This window comes from Schistocerca piceifrons, chromosome 7 (assembly GCF_021461385.2).
Source record: "Schistocerca piceifrons isolate TAMUIC-IGC-003096 chromosome 7, iqSchPice1.1, whole genome shotgun sequence".
In the NCBI taxonomy this organism is placed as follows: Eukaryota; Metazoa; Arthropoda; class Insecta; order Orthoptera; family Acrididae; genus Schistocerca; species Schistocerca piceifrons.
In genome coordinates this window covers 236720454-236736833 of record NC_060144.1, presented here as the reverse complement: position 1 = coordinate 236736833, position 16380 = coordinate 236720454, and the positions used below count along the sequence as shown (strand labels likewise).

Here is a 16380-nt window from a genome sequence, read left to right as displayed (position 1 = left end):
GCCAGAGAAGGAAAGTTGATACTCACCATATAGCGGAGATGCTGAGTCGCGATAGGCACAATAAAAAGATTCACACAATAAAGCTTTCGGCCATTAAGGCCTTTGTCAGCAGTAGACACACACACACACACACACACACACACACACACACACACACACACACACACACACCTCTGCAGTCTCCTGAGACCACACTGCGAACAGCAGCACCAGTGCATGATGGACGAGTATAGGTCTATTACAGGGGTATGAGCCATGAGGTAAGGGATTGGGGGTTGTGTAAGGATGGACCGTGGTATTCCGCCATGCACTGAACCTACACAATATACTCGTCCATCATGCACTGGTGCTGCTGTTCGCAGTGTGGTCTCAGCTCTTTGAGACTGCAGGTGTGTGTGTGTGTGTGTGTGTGTGTGTGTGTGTGTGTGTGTGTGTGTACTGCTGACAAAGGCCTTAATGGCCGAAAGCTTTAATTGTGTGAATCTCTTTATTGTGCCTATCGTTACTCAGCATCTTCGCTACATGGTGAGTAGCAACTTTCCTTCTCTGGTATTGTTACATTCCATCCTGGATTTTCCATTGTATGATTAGTTCTACTTTTAATATTCTTATTGGGTTGTTTTTGGTTAGGGGTAGGCACTCTGCTGCTTGGGAGATTTCACAATTTTTTGGGAATGGTATATGTATTTCAGTTTTTAAGGAACTAGTGGAAGTTGCACATGAAATGAAGGATAATCATAAGTGTTTTCCAAATATAGCAAAATTAGCTACCTGAATTTCATGAATCAAGACTGGTGTAACAGTAAACACGAATGTTGTAAAATTCCTGTTAGGCATGTAACATTAATTTTTCTTTCTTCCCAATGAAAGAGGAAAATTGCCTAATTTGGTACCATGCACAGTTGCGCATAACATCTGTAAATCATTCACATTGACTGTCAACTACCTTCTTGTATATGTGGTTCTAGTCACATGATTATCAGTGTAAGTCTTTTTTCGGTGCTGAAGCTGTGGAACAATGCCTTCAGGATGGAGAACTTCTATGTTCATCATCAACTCTGCCTGAACATTCAGTTCTCATCAGATTATGTCTGTTTCTGAAATATGAGATGTAGCATTCTGTAAGTTTAATTTTGTTAAGCATATGACATGTCTGTTCTTACTCCGAAATATGACCTTTTTCCAGTATTGACTGAATATAGTGGCCAGGTTTCACATACTTGAAGAAGAGATGACAGAAGTGGAGGAAGACGCTAGTAGCTAAAGAGGAAAAACTAAAATCAATCAACAAGAGAGGGGTAGAGAGTATCACCAAAGGAAGAAAAGTACTGCAACATTGGAAAGGAAGACAACAACATAAAAGGGCTACATGAAGGAAGCATGGACAGTGAGAGTGAGAAAAACTTAAAAAGTAGCTACAAGACACAAATTTTCATAAAATTTCTTTTCAAGAACTAAGAAATGCTGTCTTCAGAGCAAAAAACACACTTCGAAAGTCACCCTACAAAGAGACATTGGTATGACAGCAAATTGTTACCGGCAAAAAGACACAAAGCTGTTGTTGGAACATCACACAAGGAGAGATTTGACAAGATAGTTCATAATGTGATGTGACTGGGGCTTTGTTTGTATGTGATGATATTAGCAGGATGCCTCCCAGTAGAAAAAATGTCAAACCTGTAGAAGTTGATAAAAAGAGAGTTATAATGTAGGAAAGATACCTCAGCATGCATATTGAAGAGGCTTAAAAATTATTGACATCAGAATATCTAACTTATGAGTATTGGTCTTAAAATTTTCATTCTTGTTGATCGACTCACGTATGTCCTACAACAGAGAAAGATCAAGAGGTCTACATCTACATCTATACTCTGCAAGCTACTTTGAGGTGCATGGCAAAGGGTACATCCCATTGTACAAATTATTAGGATTTCTTCCTGATCCATTCATGTATTGTGTGCAGGAAGAATTATTGTCTGATTGGCTCTTTGCAAGCAGAAATTATTCTAATCTCTTCCCCCACAAGCCCTAAGTGAACGGTACATAGGGGTTGTACTATATTCCTTCGAGTAATCATTTAAAGCTGGTTCTTGAAACATTGTTAATAGACTTTCTCAGGACTTTCTTCAGCACCTCTGTGGCACTCTTCCATGGATTAAGCAAACCTGTGACCATTCGTGCTGCCTTTCTCTGTACTTGTTCAATATCCCCTCGTAGTCCTGTCTGGTACATGTCCCACACACTTGAGCAATATTCTAGAGCCAACCGCATGAGTGATTTGTTAGCAATCTCCGATGTAGATTGATTGCACTTCCTCACTATTCTACCAATAAACCAAAGTCTATCACCTGCTTCACCCACAATTGTGCAACATTGCATATGCTTATATCACAAGAATGAGCAGTTACTTGTGAATTAACTTTATCACAAGATACCATAATTTCCATGCAGTGTAGGTACATTGGTTATCAGAACAGTTTGAACAACTGACATCACATGTGGAAAGCAAGAATGCCAAAGTAAATATGAAGTGAATAACAAAGACAAATTTCTTTCAGAAGTTGATGTTACTGAAGACCTCCTTCAAGTGGAAATGTAGAGAACCAGCTGCAACAAAAATGAACAATTCATGACCATCACATACATGACATGTATAACAGCTGCATATTCCGCCAGGTGTCTGCACTTTCCGACATTCTTTTTTTATGTTAGTTGATACACCATTTGGAAGTTAATGCTTCTGTTAGAAGTGAAATGTTTTGTCAAGATATTAATGTGATTAATTGTGTATAGTGTGATTCAGTAGATTTTATTAAAACACAGTGTTAGCAGTGAAGGTAGCTGACTGCAGTCATAAGTGTTGTTGTGGGATAGGAGGAGCAAAACCATGAACATCAATTGGTATGGATGAACAAACAGTAGGAACACAGACACCATTTTTGTGAGGCCCACTGGCTGCAGTTCTATCCCTGGAACTACGTGGCTGGCTCTCCAGCCAAAGCTGCTGAAAACAGCTCTTAGGTACGTTAGGCAATGGGCCTCTGTTGCTCACATTATTTTTTTCCAGTGACACAGTTGCATTAGGTGTGCTTTGAGCATGTTGTTGCCACCTTGCACTCTTGTGAACTCATAATTCAGCAGCCTTCTAGGTTTTGGAACATTCAGCAAAGGCTTATAAGTGGGTAGTCCCCACACCATTGAAGGAAAAGTAACAACAGTCAGCCCTATCCCCCACTGAATGCCCTACAGACAACAGTTGTTAATATTATTCAGACCAAGAAAGACAAGACACACTGTCTCTCAGCGAAGGTATACAAGCACACTTCAGATGTTAATAATTAATAAAAACCACCTCAGCTGTATTATTCCACATTACAACAGATAATAAATATTCTACCGACTGCCTGGCAGAAGTATGGCAAGCAGACACAGGCAGTAACAGTGGCAGTGGCATTTCTGTCTCAGGAACATCGGGTGCCTGTGCAGCTGGGAAAAGGGCAGTATGGTCCCAGGCGCTATTTGGGATATCAGATGGTGGCACTTCGGGAGCAGTGTAGGGGTAGCATTGGCCACTGCCACATCAGAAACAGCACCAGCTTCGGCAGTGTTGTGAGTTGGATTGGTGGTGGATGGGAGAACTCCAGCTCGATGGTTTTGTGCTCACTGGCCTGAGTAGCTCCATGAAGTAGGCTGGCTGTAGCCTGTCTATGGAGATAGTTGTTGCAGCCCTGTTCAGATGAATGGAGAACATCTTGTCCGAGAATTGTAACAGTAGGTGCAAGCCTGAGTACTGCAGGCAAATTGGTGGATGATATGCGTCTATCCATAGTATTATGTGGGTGAATGATGTGAGGTCATGGTGGATGGAAGTGCAGTGCTCACTGTGATGCTGCGGAAGTGTTGGTCGCAGTTGAGCAATGAAATTTTGGAGCTGTTGCACGAAGCTGCTGGAAGAAGGTAATGAGCTGACGATGTTGATGTGTTTGATGAAGTGGTGTTGCGTGGAAGGAAAGGTGGTGATGTGGGCATGTACTTCTGCCAACCTCAGTGCACTGGCATGGAATACAGGTTCAGTTCCAGTAGCAGAAGTCATGCTGAATGTTCAGCCACACCAAACGCTGTTTCCTAAGTGTGTAGCACCTGATTTTGTGATCAGAGCCAGATAAAGGGATTAACTGCCGTTTGACGCTGGAGTTAGTGTGCTGGAGGGAGTGGTTGAGGTCTGGATCATGCTCTTGTGTGGTGGCTAGAGTGTTGGAACCTAGTGGCTGAGTGAAGGTGCAGCACCAGCTGAGACAATCAGCCACACTGTTACAGATGTTGGCAACATGCCAGATGTCTGCAGTGAATTACATGACTTCTTGCATCTTGAACTGTCAGTGGGGGGGGGGGGGGGGGGGGAAGCTTGGTCTAAATCTTTCCAATAAAATCTGGTGATTTTTGGGGGGGGGGGGGGGGGGGGGGGAGTGGAGGAGTGCTCTACGAAGACCGTTAAGACATGTCCCCCAACTGAAGGTCGAAAATATTGAACTGCTTCATAGACTGTGAAGAGCTTTCACAGTCATAAGCACCCTAATGGCAGTATACCTCAGAAAGCTTGAAAGTATAAAAACCACCATTGCCCCATGAAGTATCCACACTGATTGTGTAGTGAAGTGGCATTGGCATGCGTGTGAAGATACTAAAGTGGCGATGAAGGACGTTCTTATGTGTGTGATGCTCCGTTTTCTTTCCCCATTTCCTAGTGTTGCTTGAACCACCATCGACCTGGCATGCCTGCAATGCTGCCAGGAACAATTGTGCTTACACAAGGAGCAACATCAGCTGCAGCAGCAACAGTAGTAGATGCAGGTGCTGGTAACCCAGAATGTGGGCTTTGTTTGTGACCTTATCTCACTGGTAGGGGTCCACAAGCCAGCTCTCACTGATGGCATTTACTGATTTTGGTGAGTCAACAGAAAGCTTCTTTCCCAGTTAAGGCAGCCATATTGTCCAGCAGCACAGGTTTATGCGAAGTTGTACAAAATTTAAAGCCCGCCATAGAGCGCAAGAAATTTCCCTTTGATGAGCTTTGCTAGATGCTTGTGTAGTATTTTGGATATCAAACCCACATGGTGGCAATGCAATTATAGTTTAACCACCATCACAAGTGCCCTGCGCAGTCGTATGTGATCTGGATTGCTGATTTACAGGGCCTCTTATTTTGAGTGCTACCTCTTATGCGCACTCACAAATTTGGGATGTGATTGTCAGATTAGCTCCTGATCAAAAGGTTCAGACTAGGGCTTTTACTTTGTCTATCCCTTCTTTACCTGACATTACCAAGGTTGCAGACCGCATGATCTTATGGTGGCAGCGAGGGACATGCTTTCTGATAATTGACAGGTGGCTGCATTGTGTGTGCATGGTAAACAGCCCCCAGAGTCTCATAGGATAACCCAACAAGCCCCACCTCCTACTGAGTGGCTGTGTGTTCCCACCTTCTATGAAGCTGCTGCATTGGTGTTGCGGCACTGTCTGTTCTCGCCTAGGTTGTGATTGGCAGGTTTTTGCCACTCACAGTGTTGTAATCCTGGCCAGCGGCATTTTTTTTTTTTTCAGGTCTTTGTTGTTATTTATTCCCTTTCTGCTCATTGGGCAAGCTAGCAGTCTTGCCCCAATTATCATTTGTTGCACGTTCCCCATGACTGCACTTAAGTGGATGCCTTGTGTGGGACATGCTGGCGGATAGGCTGATAGGTCATTTCACAACTGTTTGTGACAGTCAGCAAGCTCTGAGTCAGTCGTTGGACACCCACGTGTTTTCGCAAGGCTCTGGGGCTGTCTCTTGACACCCTGCACGTGTCACCGTGGTGTATTTTACTGGCATTGGTAATAGATGGGCAGTTGGTCGAATTTCAGGTAGATACGGGAGCGACAGTCACCTAATTAACTTAGATACATACAGGCTCTTTGGGTTACCAGAGCTGCAACACCTGCTATATCAGGTTGTGTGTTATGGTAAACAGCACATTCCTTTGCAGGGACACTTCTCCATCTCAGCACACTAGAAGAATGTGGAACATCAGCTTACCTTGTTTGAGGTCATCTCACCATTGTTGCAAAATAACTTCAGACTCAGGTGTTTTCTGTTTTCACCTTCCAGATCATTGACAAAGTGCATTTAGTGTCTCGGTCTATTCCTTTTCACCATTGGGACACCTTGCTGCAGTCCTACAGCCCACCTTTTGTAGAGACCTTGGGCCTAGCAGAAAATTTTGAGGGGCATGTGTCTCTTAACCTGTCAGCAGTACCCAAATTTGGACATCCCCATTTTGTTCTCTTCACCAGGCATGTCAACGTACAGGCTTTGTTGTAGCATTGGAGGGATCAGGGTGCTGTTTCTCCTATTTCATTGAGACAGTGGCCACCCTTTTGGTGGTGATTCAGAAGTCTGACAGCACTGTGGGCCTTTTGTCATAATTTTAAACAGTTGGTCAACATGAAATGTGTCACAGATTCTTATACCATTCTGGGCTGGCGGAATTGTTGGCAAAGTTGTCGGGAGACCAATATAGACGTTACTGGTCCTCAAAACCCTCTGTGGACTTCACCAGTTTAATCTCTTGCCTTTCTGAATCTTGTCTGTGCTGGAAATTTACCAGCAGTTGATACAGGATGCCTCCAGTTGCATCAATTACCTTGATGACATCTAGGTAATGGACCCTACCAGGGAGGAACATTTTCAAAATCTTCAGTTAGTTTTCCAACACTACTTGAAGAATGGACTTCTTTTCAAGCTGGAAAAGTGCAGTTTGTTGTCCACAAAGTTGCACTTTTTTGGAACATGTGCTTAGCAAAGATAGTCCTGTCCCAGTGGACAACCACATTGGAGCCATTATCAGCCATCTGGCATCCAAAAAACTGAAGGAGCTCCAGTGTTTTGTGAGTAAGATTTTGTACAATGCTCAGTTCGTTCCCCTGGCCATGTACATCTGTTAATGTCTTGATCGGCTTTACCAGAAGGGCATTAAATTTGCCTTGTGTGTGGATTTTCAATGGACTTTTCAGTCTTTCAAGCAGCATTTGTGTTCTGCTCCCTATGTTTACTCCAGGTAAACCTTTACCCTGGCCTATGACAGGTCCCATTATAGCATGGGTGCCTTCCTGTCTCATTGGAACCCAGACAGCACTGAATGACCCACCACTTACATACCAAATATGCTTTCTGCTGCATGCTGTATTTATTTACAGGTAGAAAAGGAGGTCCTAGCTATTATTTATAAGATTAAAATGTTCCACGTCTTCCTGTATGGGGCAAGATTCCTCTTCCTCTTTGAACACAAGCTGTTGGTTTCATTATATGGTCCCCATTCCAAGCTGGCAGATAGGACTGCCCACCAGTTGCAGCAGTGGACCCTCTTTCTTAGTAGCTATTGTTAAGGCATTGGTCACCACTCCACCGCTCAGCAGGCCAATGCTGATGAGTTACTGTGGCTACCAGTAGGACCCAATCCGGAGTTCGATCAGCAGGAGGCTTTTGTGTTCACATTGTATGATGCCTTGCAGCAAAGCCTGCCAGACTTTCCACTGACAGCAAGCGAAGTCACAACCACCATGACCACTGACCCATTTTTGTGGGAAATTGTTTTGGCAGTCCAAATGGGTTGGCTGGAGCGCATCACTTTGGGTGTGAATCAGGTGTGGCATACGCTTTTTCCTTTGACATGATCAGTGCAATGTTGTCCAGAGGGTTCTCATGCTTGCCATGGAGGAGCAATGCTGTTGTTTGGTTGTTCTCCTGGTGTTGTGTCCTTGCATACTCAAATTGCTACATGTGTCGCACTGTGGTTTGACTTGTATGAAACCACTGGCACAATATCATGTCTACTGACAGCTGGTCGATCATGACACTAAACATCTGGTGTGTTCTTGTGGGGCTTGTGCACAGAACCAGGCTGCACTGTGGTGCCTGTTCTCTCCTTAGCTGGTCACAGAGCATACCTGGGATAGGGTGTACATTGATTTCATTTGCCCCTTGTGGGGCAGCATATAGCTTTTGGTGGTCAAAGCATTATCAGATTTCCTGTATGCAGCCAAGCAGTCCTCCATGTAATCGACTGCCACTTCTTGCATGTTGCCAGTTATTTTTCCAATGAGGAATCACCCAAGATCCTGGTATGTGACAATGGTCGGCAGTTTGTGTCACGTGAGTATGACGACTTTTGGAAGTTGAATGCTTCATGCATACATTTAAGACTCAAATGGAGGAGGCTGTGTCTGGCGCTTACCATGATGATGCGATGTCCCAGCTTTATGGCAACATACTGTGTGGCACCAGTCAGCGTGAGCAGTCTGGCGGAACATTTGCTCAGGCGCCAGCCATGAGGTCTGGTTATGCTGCATCCTGAGTCACAGCCCATGGACCATCATGGCCCATTGCGTTTTCGTTCTGGAGCTGCCGTTTGGGCCTGGTTCTTTGGCTGGTGGCGGGGGTGGTTGCCGGGTGTCATGGTGGGCCACAAATGTCAGCATGTTTGTGTTATGGCATTAGTGCATGGGTGCCAGGAACCATTGTTCTTAGTAGTGAGGTGAGGAGCTGGGGCCCAAGGGCTTTTGGAAGGATGAAGTATGCCAGTGGTGAGCAGCTCTCTTCAAACTCATTCTGCACAATTTTGTGCTTGTCGGTGGTGAGGGGTGGGGTAGCAGAAAACTGGAGGCCAGGGGTGATGGAAATGTAATGCACAGTGTTGCACAAAAAGGCTTTGGGTTAGGCTTGTGGGCATTGTATCTTACTGAATGTAGTTGCTTCCAAGATAGTGCCACTGCAGGTGCATAGGAGTGGGAGCAACTGACCTGCCAAGCAAATGAGTTATGCCTGTGCCCTGTTCATACATCAGCACTGCGATCTGCCTGTTTGCTGGGTGGCAGGTTGGGTCACAAAGTCATTCCAGGTGAGGGCTTCCACTTAAAGGTGCATGCTACCTCAATGCCACCTACTCCCCGCACTCCACTGTCCTTCTGTCGCCTGCGTCAGTGGCCCTCTGTGAAGCCCACACCTGTATCTGATCTGCCAATGTGGAGCCCATGAATTTTGATCGATCTGTGCCAGCTGAATGCCGAGTTCTTCCTGTACTCATCTCTGCATGCGTTCAGATGCTGTGCTTCATGTAGACCAACTTGCATGGTGAGTTTGTTTGCCTCTCACAGGGTTCTGCTCCCAAGCCGTTATCGTGCCACCATCGGTTCATGAAGTATCCACACTGACTGTATAGTGAAGTGGCACTGTCACACCTGTGCAGAAATTAAAGCAGTGTTGAGCATCACCTATGCTTTCTGTAGGAGGGTAAAAACTGCTTGGAGATGTTGGGGTGTTTGTTGTGGTCTCTGGAGTAGATGAATACATCATCTAAATAGGTAAAACGACGTGGTGCACCTCAGAGGATGTTGCCTAAATATCACTGCCAGGTCTGTACAGCATTGAGGAGGCCAAACACCATAAACCTTTCGAAGAGGTTGCAGGGTGTGATTATGGCCTTTCTTTCTTTCTTTCAATTTTTTTCTGATGTCGTCGTGAGTGACCGGAATACGTGTGCAATGCGTCTTAGTGAAGGCATTTGCTTCCCAGATGGCGTCGCTGTAGGTGCATAGGAGTGGGACGGGATAATGGTTGGGAATGGTGCGAGTGTTGAGGTTAAGGTAATTGTCATATGGACGCCAGGAACCATCTTTCTTGGGGGCAAGGTGAAGAGCAGAGGCCCAAGGGCTTTTGGAAGGGTGAAGTACACCAGTTGTGAGCAGCTCTTCTAGCTGGTTCTGCACAGTCTTTTGCTTTTCGGGAAACAGGGGACAGGTGTGACAGAAAACCAAGGAGGTGAAGGGGGGTGGGGGGGAGATGGCGATGGCTATGGCTATGGCTATGTAATGCATGGGGCACTAGATGATTGATTGAGAAGGGGAAATTCTGCAAGGAGCTTGACATATGGGTCTGTGTATGCTAGCTGTTTCATGGCAAAACACATAGCAGAAAGAAAGCTGCAGTGGACGAACCTGCCTGAGTGAGGTGCTATCGACTAAACAGTGTTTTGCTGTGTTGGCAGCTAGATGGCTCTGGACAAGAAAATCAGCACTCAGAATGGCATCAGTAATGTCCACAACTACGAAGGCCCACTGGATTTCACAGTGAAGTCTTAAATCAATCAAGTAGGTTGAACAAGTAGGTATGTACCCCATAAGTAGTAAGCGCTGAGTTGTTGGTGGCAGTATCAGGAGAGGAGAGACAGGGGCCTGGGTTTGGGAGTAGTTAGTGGGCATATATGGATAGACTGGAACGTGTATTGATGAAGTAGTGAACTGGGCAAGGGAACTGGCATCATTCAAGTCCCAAATGAATAGACACTGTGAAATGATACAGCAACTGGATGCGCCTACTTCTGGGGGCTGCTGTGGTTCTGTGACCAAGAGCAAGGGGGCCGACAATTTTTAGTATTCTCATTGAACCTCTGGTGATAATAGCAAACTGAAGTAAGCTCGCTGTGGTAATCTTCCATGCCAGTGGGGGCAGCTGTTTTCTCCTGAGCTTGCATCATGCGTGTGGGGGTTGTCAGTGGCCAGCAGTGAATAAAAAAGGTGCAGTCAGGCTTGCCATTTCGGAGCTCAGGTGCATCAGAATCCAATAGAGGTCAGGGCCTGTTGTGCTGGATAGGAGGTCGCAAGCAGTGGGGGAGTGCAAGTGATGTCATACGCAGGGAGGCAGGGGAGAGTGGTGTGGAGTGGGAGGTTTGGACAATTGACCATCCTGCTATCAACTGCGTGTCAGAGACACAGAGTTATTATCAGTGGGACACATGGCAACTGCAGCCAACGAGAAATTTAAAATCTCAAACAGTTTATCAGCCAAAAGAGTTATGTTGCCCAACATTAAATGGACGTGCAACACCAGGGCAGTCTGGATGGTGAAAGTGAGGTGTACGAGCGAGCAATTCAGGGGCACACCTTTGGGGAGAACGTCGGGCTGGGTGAGCACTCTGATATGATCTAGCAATAGAGATGGGTGCAAGTCACTGCACTGCTCAGAGGATAACAAATCACATGCAACTCTGAAGATGTGAAATGGGAAATAATCTGCTATTCTAGCTCTTGCGGGGGGCAGGAGGGTATGAAATAATACCTCAGACTGGGGGTGGTAGTCAGGTCAAGGTGGCTGATGACAAACCTAAACTTCGCAGCATCTTTTGTGTTGAAGCACCCTGCGAAAACTGCCTCAAGAGCAGATGGGCTGCAGTGCAACATGGTGGTGGTTCTGCTGAGTTGCCAGAGGCTTGGCCAGTGGCACCATTGATTATCTGAGCGAAGCTTATATAGTTCTGCCATTTTGTGCAGAGTTCTGAAACATTTGAACTGCTCATGGACAGTGGGGCAGAAGCTGTGATGGGAGGCTGCTGGGTGGAGGGTCTATCGGGCAAGGCCACCACAGTAGAGGGAATGTGTGGTAGCGACATTGTGGCAACTATGAAAAAATGTATTACAGAAAAGAAGGGGGGGTTTACATGAGCAGTGTGGATCAGGGAATGAAATATCTCTTTTTGCTGCAAAAAAAGAGCTGTTCTGGTAGGCTGCATGATGAAAGAGTGCATACAGTAGTGACCAGTGGGGGTGCTGAGCATATGGGTAGCATGCTCAGAGAGCTGTAATGGAAGGGGAGCAATGAGTGGGGATGGGGTGATGACAATGAATGGATGGGGCAAACTAAGAGTGCGGGGAGGGGGGGAGGGGGCTCGCATGCGGATGATGATGCTGAGAAGGTGGAGAGTGGAGATAAGAGCGTGGGACGGCAAGCGGAATGTGTCCTGCCAACTTAGCAATAATGAAATGCAATTTTGGTGATGTGGAGCACGCCCAACAGATAAAACAGAAACCAGTGGTAGTGAACCTGGCTCCATTTTAGGGGGTGTCACCAGTGAAGGAATGTGCTTTCTTCCTTGCTCGAATGAGAAAATAAGTTACATTATGCAAGTTACTATGAGGGGGACATGTGGGTAGGTTCGTATGCCCCTAAGGGCATAGAAATGAAGCTCTGGGTTGGGTTCTACATCAGTAGTTCCACATTTATTCCGGAGTCTAGCTGATACAACAAATATATACAGAGGCAAAAAAGCACTTGAGATATTGCGGGGCCAACGCTTTACCTCTACAGTTCCAAAAATGAGACTATGAGAAACAGTCACTGTCATGGTACAGGACCTCCTACTTCAAGGGACTGGTGGAATCCTCACTGGAATACTGCGTTGCCGTATGAGGTGAAATTAAGATTGAAAGAAGGGACTCATCTGATGGTGAAGGAGGCCAGCATGGTCAGGGCACAATTTGTCTCTGGGCCGCTTGGCGGTAAAGGGGTGCCAAAACGGCTAGGCATGAGACTAGTAAAATAGATCACCTGATGCTTCTGGAACTCTCTTGTCACATCAGTGCACTGTTTATCACTACACGTTATATAATCCACCGCTGATACTTGAAGGACAAATCAGGCATCTGGCATCAGTCTTTGTAGCACTATGCAAGTCTTTTTAAGGAAGCTCTAAAGTGGTCTGCAGATGTGGCAGAAGCCCGACAGTGCATGGGAGATGTGACAGAAATCCTTCAATTAATCAGACTGAATACGATGCTTTACCATTAGAACAAACTCTGGTGAGGCACGTGCCAAAGACACAAACTACATGGCATTATGTGAGCCAAGTTGTTGGTAACACAACTATAAGGAGCTGAAACAAAGACTAATGATTGCAGTTAGAACAGTGGCTCCTGGAAAGCTTGGAAGCCAAAGAGAGATCTGCTGTGGATGTTACCAGCGGCGGTTCTAGGCGCGCAGTCCGGAACCGCGCGACTGCTACGGTCGCAGGTTCGAATCCTGCCTCGGGCATGGATGTGTGTGATGTCCTTAGGTTAGTTAGGTTTAAGTAGTTCTAAGTTCTAGGGGACTGATGACCACAGATGTTAAGTCCCATAGTGCTCAGAGCCATTTGAACCATTTGTTACCAGTGGGTGCTGGAGAAAAGCATTGGTACACTAACAGCAGCTTCTCTGGCCACCAATGTTTGGTGAGTGCAGCATGTCTTCTGCTGCTGTCAGTAGAGGTGAATGAAGGGCATCACCATATTATTATTATTATTATTATTATTATTATTATCATTCTTTCTTTCTTTTCTCAGACGTTATGTCTGGTCAAAAATGGAAAGTGACGCGGACCTTGATCAAGCGTGACTTCCTTTTAACTGTACGGTATATGTTATATTGCATTTAGGAACTTTCAGGTAATTGAACATGTATCAATAATTACAGATTTCTGTAGTTGTATATATAAGTTTGGATGTAGCTGTATTGCATTGATGTACTGGTGGATATTGTGTGGTATGACTCCTGTAGTTGATAGTATAATTGGTATAATGTCAACTTTATCCTGATGCCACATGTCCTTGACTTCTTCAGCCAGTTGGATGTATTTTTCAATTCTTTCTCCTGTTTTCTTTTGTATATTTGTTGTATTGGGTATGGATATTTCGATTAGTTGTGTTAATTTCTTCTTTTTATTGGTGAGTGTGATGTCAGGTTTGTTATGTGGTGTTGTTTTATCTGTTATAGTGGTTCTGTTCAAGTATAATTTGTATTCATCATTCTCCGGTACATTTTGTGGTGCATACTTGTATGTGGGAATGTGTTGTTTTATAAGTTTATGTTGTAAGGCAAGCTGTTGATGTATTATTTTTGCTACATTGTCATGTCTTCTGGGGTATTCTGTATTTGCTAGTATTGTACACCCGCTTGTGATGTGATCTACTGTTTCTATTTGTTGTTTACAAAGTCTGCATTTATCTGTTGTGGTGTTGGGATCTTTAATAATATGCTTACTGTAATATCTGGTGTTTATTGTTTGATCCTGTATTGCAATCATGAATCCTTCCGTCTCACTGTGTATATTGCCTTTTCGTAGACATATGTTGGATGCGTCTTGATCGATGTGTGGCTGTGTTAGATGATACGGGTGCTGGCCATGTAGCGTTTTCTTTTTCCAATTTACTTTCTTTGTATCTGTTGATGTGATGTGATCTAAAGGATTGTAGAATGGTTATGAAATTGCAGTGGTGTAGCCGATGTATTTATATGAGTGATTGATTTGTGTATTTTGCTGGTTTCTGCTCGTTCTAGAAAGAATTTTCTTAAATTGTCTACCTGTCCATAATGTAGAAACACAAACACACACAAACATACACACAAAATTCTAGCTTTCGCAACCAACGGTTGCTTCATCAGGAAAGGGGAAGGAGAGGGAAAGACGAAAGGATGAGCGTTTTAAGGGAGAGGGTAAGGAGTCATTCCAATCCCGGGAGCAGAAAGACTTACCTTAGGGGGAAAAAAGGACAAGTATACACTTGCATACACACACATATCCATCCGCACATACACAAACACAAGCAGACATTTGTAAAGGCAAAGAGTTTGGGCAGAGATGTCAGTCGAGGTGGAAGTACATAGGCAAAGATGTTGTTGAATGACAGGTGAGGTATGAGTGGCGGCAACTTGAAATTAGCGGAGGTTGAGGCCTGGCGGGTAACGAGAAGAGAGGATATACTGAAGGGCAAGTTCCCATCTCCAGAGTTTTGACAGTTTGGTGTTAGTGGGAAGTATCCAGATAACCCGGACGGTGTAACACTGTGCCAAGATGTGCTGGCCGTGCACCAAGGCATGTTTAGCCACAGGGTGATCCTCATTACCAACAAACACTGTCTGCCTGTGTCCATTCATGCGAATGGACAGTTTGTTGCTGGTCATTCCCACATAGAAAGCTTCAGAGTGTAGGCAGGTCAGTTGGTAAATCACGTGGGTGCTTTCACACGTGGCTCTGCCTTTGATCGTGTACACCTTCCGGGTTACAGGACTGGAGTAGGTGGTGGTGGGAGGGTGCACGGAACAGGTTGTAACTGCCCCCGGTGTAAAACCTGTCCCATGCACCCTCCCACCACCACCTACTCCAGTCCTGTAACCCGGAAGGTGTACACGATCAAAGGCAGAGCCACGTGTGAAAGCACCCACGTGATTTACCAACTGACCTGCCTACACTCTGAAGCTTTCTATGTGGGAATGACCAGCAACAAACTGTCCATTCGCATGAATGGACAAAGGCAGACAGTGTTTGTTGGTAATGAGGATCACCGTGTGGCTAAACATGCCTTGGTGCACGGCCAGCACATCTTGGCACAGTGTTACACCGTCTGGGTTATCTGGATACTTCCCACTAACACCAACCTGTCAGAACTCCGGAGATGGGAACTTGCCCTTCAGTATATCCTCTCTTCTCGTTACCCGCCAGGCCTCAACCTCCGCTAATTTCAAGTTGCCTCCGCTCATACCTCACCTGTCATTCAACAACATCTTTGCCTATGTACTTCCGCCTCGACTGATATCTCTGCCCAAACTCTTTGCCTTTACAAATGTCTGCTTGTGTCTGTGTATGTGCGGATGGATATGTGTGTGTATGCAAGTGTATACCTGTCCTTTATTCCCCCTAAGCTAAGTCTTTCCGCTCCCGGGATTGGAATGACTCCTTACCCTCTCCTTTAAAACCCTCATCCTTTCGTCTTTCCCTCTCCTTCCCTCTTTCCTGATGAAGCAACCGTTGGTTGTGAAAGCTAGAATTTTGTGTTTATGTTTGTGTTTGTTTGTGTGTCTATCGACCTGCCAGCACTTTCGTTTGGTAAGTCACATCTTCTTTTTTTTTAGATATATTTTCCCCATGTGGAATGTTTCCCTCTATTATATTCATGTCCATAATGTAGGTTTTTTATGTCGATAAATCCCCTTCCTCCTTCCTTTCTGCTTAATGTGAATCTTTCAGTTGCTGAATGTATGTGATGTATTCTATATTTGTGGCAGTGTGATCGTGTAAGTGTATTGAGTGCTTCTAGATCTGTGTTACTCCATTTCACTACTCCAAATGAGTAGGTCTATATTGGTGTAGCATAAGTATTTATAGCTTTTGTCTTGTTTCTTGCTGTCAATTCTGTTTTCAGTATTTTTGTTAGTCTTTGTCTATATTTTAATTTTAGTTCTTCTTTAATATTTGTATTATCTATTCCTATTTTTTGTCTGTATCCTAGATATTTATAGGCATCTGTTTTTCCATAGCTTCTATGCAGTCGCTGTGGTTATCCAATATGTAATCTTCCTGTTTAGTGTGTTTTCCCTTGACTATGCTATTTTTCTTAGATTTGTCTGTTCCAAAAGCCATATTTATATCATTGCTGAATACTTCTGTTGTCTTTAGTAATTGGTTGAGTTGTTGATTTGTTGCTGCCAGTAGTTGTAGATCATCCATGTGTGATTTTGTGTGAGTAAGTTCCAGTAATA

General features: G+C 44.7%; 1 protein-coding gene across 1 annotated transcript in view; it reads left to right on the top strand.

The window, feature by feature from the left end:
* The window catches only part of LOC124804887 (RING finger protein 141-like), a 47773-nt gene that overhangs the window by 1214 nt on the left and 30179 nt on the right, over nt 1-16380 (top strand). The window lies entirely within an intron of this gene.